This window comes from Chenopodium quinoa, unplaced genomic scaffold (assembly GCF_001683475.1).
Source record: "Chenopodium quinoa cultivar QQ74 unplaced genomic scaffold, ASM168347v1, whole genome shotgun sequence".
NCBI classification, from domain to species: Eukaryota; Viridiplantae; Streptophyta; class Magnoliopsida; order Caryophyllales; family Amaranthaceae; genus Chenopodium; species Chenopodium quinoa.
In genome coordinates, this window is record NW_018742433.1 from 774,578 (window position 1) to 780,577 (window position 6,000).

The 6,000-nt window shown below is 38.7% G+C and overlaps 1 long non-coding RNA gene and 1 pseudogene across 1 annotated transcript; both read left to right on the forward strand.

The window, feature by feature from the left end:
- Positions 1-686: 686 nt before the first annotated feature.
- Positions 687-3,512, forward strand: LOC110715334. The gene is made up of 3 exons (XR_002510285.1): positions 687-1,252; positions 1,374-1,509; positions 3,393-3,512. It is a non-coding gene; the product is annotated as an uncharacterized LOC110715334 (long non-coding RNA).
- A 94-nt stretch (positions 3,513-3,606) lies between these two features.
- LOC110715828 lies at positions 3,607-4,810 on the forward strand (annotated as a pseudogene).
- Positions 4,811-6,000: the final 1,190 nt, after the last annotated feature.

The window sequence follows — 6,000 nt, forward strand, 5'->3', positions numbered from 1 at the left end:
GCGTTATTTCCTCCTAAATAAAAACCAAACAAGAGCAAAATGTAGAACATGTGGTCAATTATACTCGGCACAATCCAAGTCCGGGACGGGACACTTAAGTAGACACATGAGAAGTTGTGCAAAACCAGCTAGTGATCCAACCCAGCCAAAAATTTCCCAATTCCATCCACATGGCTTTACCTACAACTATGAGAGGGATAGGGATGACTAGGGAAAATGATAGTACACGCCGAACAACCTTTTCTTTTCTCCGAAAGTGATCCATCTAACACTTACATTAACAAAGCATTACAACCCCAACATAAAAGAATCTTTAGGAAAACCGTTCGTTCCGCCGCCATGAAAAACTTCCTATAGTACAAAATGCGGTTACAAGACGAATTGAGTAAAAACTTAATTGTAGAGTGTCTTTGACTGCCGATTCTTAGGATAGTGGTTATAAATATCACTATTTATGTGTGACTTGTCATTGGGTAGATGATCAATGCACTAGTAGAAAAAATGAAATAGGCACCCCCCCCCCCCTTTAGCACCGGTTCTTGAAAACCGGTGCCAAAAGAAATGGGCGGGATTGAAAAAATCAGTGTTGGCACCGGTTCCAACCAAAACCGGTGCCAATCATTTAATTAGCACCGGTTCAAACCGGTGCCCACTTAAAAAATTATTAAAAAAAAAAAAACCGGGCTCTTGCTTTTCTTTCTTTCTTTCTTTCCCCCCGTTTTTTCCATCTTCTGTTTTCCCTCTAGTTTTCGCCTTCTCTTCCACCATCCCGAATTTTCACCTTCTCCATTGAAGTGGTTTACGAGCTTTCTCACTCCATTGAAGCAGCACCTCCTTGTCTCTCCATATCTCTGGCCTCCATTGAACTCGTGCTCTATATTCTCCATTGAAGTCGATTCTGAGCTTTCTCACCTCCATTGAAGCAGGTTCGAGGTAATGTGGTCTTCTTAATCTATTGAATTCCTTCGCAATCTAGGGTTTGTCGTTGATTTGGTTTTCAATTTCATAATTTTAGGGTTCTTGTTTTATTTCTCACCTCCATTGTAGCAGCTTCGAGGTAATGTGGTCTTCTTAATCTACTAAATTCCTTCGCAATCTTAGGGTTCTGGTTTTATTTCTTATTTTTTTAATTTAGTTTCAATTAATTAACCATAAACCCTAAGTTTTTTAATTTTAATATTTTTTATTCTATCATTTGTAGGAATTGTAGATCTAGTTTGTTTGCTCCTCAAAAAAGAGTTCAAATTCAAAGGTTAGTGGCTATTTTTTCCAATGCTCTTATAGTTTTATATATGTGTTAGTTATTAGTAGCAAAAATGGTACAAAATGATCTTATAGTTGGTTGTTTGATTGGATTTTGATATAAAATGTAGGAGGAAGCAAGAGCAGTAGGGCTGCTGAGAAGTGAGAAAATGGCAAATTTAGTTGGGTGTTGTTGTGAGGGTGATGAGAGATTGCTAGTTGCTGAGTTCATGGCCAATGAAACACTTTCTAAGCATCTCTTTCACAGTGAGTGTCATCTAAATTCATAACTTTCTGTTTAAGATTGAAATGTTGTGACCTTGACTATGCATTTGTTATTTTTCTATCAAAGGGACTTTGTATGTGTCGTGTTGAATTAGGCATTGCTTTTGTGTTTTCGATATGTAATAATCAATGAGGTATGATTACCATGGTACGTTGCTTGAAGATGCTAGAGGTTATGCCTATTATTAATTTTCGAGAAAGTATAATGTTTTCGACAAGGCTGTGATCCTTCCTATGAAATTATGTAAGTTAATTTGTGTGGAGGTGATGGGGAGAATTCAGCAATTGATTGATAGGGCTTGGACTAGGAATCATTGCAAGTGGGTGCAATTGTTAAAGTGTAATATGCCTGGTGTTTGATGTTCTGGTTGTTACTGGAGTTTTGGTCCTGTTTTTGTTTGTGTTTAAATGGTCTCTGAAGCTGTCTGGTAAGCTTGCTGATCTTCTGATGTTTGTCTGCCTGCTGCCTTAGCTAGACCTGCTGATCCCTGCTCGTGTTCTTATCTGGATATGCTGATTTTTGTTCGTGTTTCTGTCTCTGTGCTGGGGCCTTGAGTGCTGTTTTTTGATGTGTGTTGCTGACTTTTTGAGTTGCTGGGTTGTTGTGCTCCTGATGCAGGCTGGGTGCAGTGCTAGGGCTATGTTTCTGCGTTTCTGTGAAGTAGGGTGTGCTTGTCTTTGTTTTTATTGTGTTGCTGGCTGGTTCTGTCTCTGTTAGGGCCTGTAGGGAGTTTTTGTCTCTGTCAGGGAGTTTCTGGCCTGATGCTGTGCTTTCGTTTTTTCTGGGTTGCAATGTTGTGTGTTGCTGTGTTGTGTCTTGGAGCTGCAGCGGTCTTGTGATGCTGAGTTCTTGTTTTCTGGGTTGTCGAGGTGCTGGTGCAGGCTGTGTTTTGGGGGTCTGTAGGGAGCTTCTGTCTGGCTGCTGTGTTTTCGTTCTTCCTGATTATGCAGTGCTCTGTGTTGTTGTGATGTGGATTGGAGCTGATGTGTTCCTGTGTAGCTGAGTTCTTGTGATGCTGGTTTACTAGGGTGCTGGTGCAAGCTGTGTTCCTAGTCCTGTGCTGACTTTGTTTGCTGATGCTTTTGATTAGCTTGTTGTGCGTGGTCCTGCTCAACTGGTTGCTGCTGTTTTTTGTCATGTTTTGCTGGGTGCTGGTTTTTATTTGCTGCGTTTCGTTTGGTGTTTGTTTACAGGCTGTTTTTTTTTAGGAGGTCATTATGTTTTAGTTGAGTTGGTCTTGCTGTTTACCTATTTTGTTTATATTGGTGTTCGGCTATTTTTTTTTTTTTGTTTGTCCTGGTCCTTGTTTTCAGTATCCTTCCTAGAAGGTGCCTGTTTACTTGAGTCCAATGTGTTTTCCCTCTCGGTTTTTAGGTACCCTTCCTAGAAGGTGGCCGGTTAACAGTTTGGGATTGTTTTTTCGGAGTTTGGTTGTCTTTAGGGCTTGTGTTGTTTGGGAGTTTACAGGGTTGCTATTCTGTAAAGTTGTATTCTTTATTCTTTGGTAATAAAATTTCTTATTTACCAAAAAAAAAAGAAAAAGTTCTATCTAAATTGTTTGTGCCGAGTTAGCAACAGTCAATGTACAACCAGTGTATTCTTAATAAAGGGTTTCACCACATCATTGGTGTAATCTTCTTAGGACTCTCAAATATTTTTTAAGGGTTTTTTTAATTGATTAAGATTGGTTTTGGTACGTTTGTGCACATCAGTTTTACAACGTTCATTATGAGACTTAAATGGTTAGGAAAGCTCGTTTGTAGATATAGTTTCCATGTAGTTGACTTTGATTCATGGGTGAAGTTGTTGTGTTGATGGTGCTATTGTATTTTGGTTTAAGTTTCAAATTGTTTATTTACTTCAGGGGAAAATCAGCCTTTGAAATGGGCTATGAGGTTGAGAGTGGCATTGTGTTTAGCACAAGCCTTGGAATATTGTAGCAGTAAAGGAAGATCATTGTACCACCCCCACCTTAATGCTTATAGAGTTCTATTTCACCAGGTACAATTGAACTTGTATTTTTTTCTCTTGTCTCTATCCTTTTCTCCATATACTCTATGTCGTGACTCGGCTTTTGACAGGATGGTAATCCCAGGCTCTCTTGCTTTGGCCTCATGAAAAACAGCCGAGATGGCAAAAGCTATAGTACAAATTTGGCTTTCACTCCTCATGAGTACATGAGGACAGGTACCTGGCCCTTCCTAAATGATTCATTTTGCCGTAAATATAGACTATGCTGAATGGTATACATGACAATATTGACTTGTCCTGTTCTCCTTGCTGATTGCATATTCAATGATGAAGGTCTCTCTCTAGTTATGTGTGCAGAGAACGTTATAAAGCTGTTGCAATGGAGCTGCTAATTTCTGAAAGCATGCTTTCTCTAGGAAGCTAATGCCCTGCTTTCTAATTGGCAGGTCGAATTTCTCCAGAGAGCGTGATCTACAGTTTTGGCACCTTACTGCTTGACCTGCTCAGTGGGAAACATATACCGCCAAGCCATGTAAACTTCAAATTTTCATACAACTTTCAGTGTGTCATGTCATGTTTTACCCTCTTAATGCTTCATTAACCTCTATATTCAGTGTGCTACTCCAGTAACTCCACTTGAACTAGAAAGAAACAAGCATCTAAGAATCCTTGAGAACTCATATATTAGTATCCAAATATCCTTGAGATTTGGTTTTTATTAGACACATCAAAAATCTTTCATGAAAGAATTATAGGGCTAAATTGTAAGTCCTCTTATTGGAGTTGGCTTAGCTTTTTACATTCCCATGAATGATTTAAAGTTTGCAATACTTTAGAAATTGGATTTGGATATTAAGTTTTGTCAAACTACGAAATATGTTAAGTATCATATCACGCTCTCCACCCTTCCAATTACCCCTCTGTCCCAAAAAAGTATATATCTTGTAAACTCTTTAGCTCACTTTGGCTCTCTAATTTCCTTAGGTCTTGGCACACCAATCTAAATGGTTATCAGATGTTTTGGGAACACAATACAAAAGATTTTAACTCAGAATTCTCTTGATTTTCCCAGGCACTTGATCTCATACGTGGAAAAAACTTTTTGATGTTGATCGACTCTATTTAGAGGGCCATTTTTCAAATGATGATGGAACTGAATTAGTACGATTAGCATCACGTTGCTTGCAGTATGAAGCTCGTGAAAGGCCTAATGCCAGATCTCTTGTGACAGCTCTTACTCCACTTTAGAAAGAAACTGAGGTGAGCCTAATTTTAATTCCTCTCCTGAGACATTTGTTTTTTTTTATTTAATGCACTGGATAAATTTCTTGGCTTTACCAGCCAAACACCTTGTTTGAGAGATTAATGCTTGAGAAGATACATCATCTTTAGCACAAAATGCCTTGACAAACCGCTTTAGCCTATCTGTCGTGTTCTCTACAAATAATTTGCTATTTTTTGTCACCTGTATTACATACATAAACACTTCTCTTAGTATAATTACCATATATACACAATTATATTACAAGGGATAAAAAAAAAGGATTAAATTGCTACTACTATTGCTAATCATATGTATCGAATGGTGTTGATGGGTTTGATTGCTGGGGACATTCCGGGTGGTGAACAGGGAGAGGTTGGATGTTAACCAATTATGCTTGTTTTGGACATATTGATATTTCCCTTGCTGATGAGTTGTATTATCTTCTTTTGACAATGCTTTGCACAGATGTATCAAGATGGCAGTAGTTCATGATATTGCTGAAGGTATACTCTTTTTATTTTTTTTACAATATCTTATATTCTCATGGTATTTTAAGTTGTTGATATTCTTTGTGACAAGAATCAGCTTGCCTATATTGTTTATTTCTTCACTGCATTAGGACATCAGAGCAATAATGAGGAAAACAGCCCAGCAAACAGGAGCACATTAGAGCGCCACCAGCATAGCACCACAGCAGCTCACCAGTACCGCAACACAGAGGACCACGCAGCAGAACCCAGCAAACACAGCAGCCTGACCAGCAAGCAACACAGCACTATAGCAGAGCAGCAAACACCAAGCACTACAGCAGAGCAGCAAACATCGAGCACAGCCTAACCAGAGCAGAACAGAAACACAGCAGCTCAAGAACTCAAACAAGTCACCCAGCCAGCCTGAACATAACAGAGACACAGCCACAGAAGCAAACAGATGCCCAGCCAGCATGAATAGGCAGAGGCACAGCAGCGCAGCAGAACAAAAACAGCAGAGCAGTCTGGATTATTTAAATTTTTTTGGACGAAAATTGTAATATTACAGCCTTTTTTAATGAAAATATGTAACTTTATATATATATTAATGTTTCTATATCAATTTAAGTGAAAAAAAATGCAAAAAATTTTTTTTTTTTATTTTTTGAGGTATTTTTGGCACTGGTTTGGACCAGAACCGGTGCCAAAAGTGGGGTTTTTTGCACCGGTTCTTGCTTTGAACCGGTGCCAATAGTATTGATAATAAA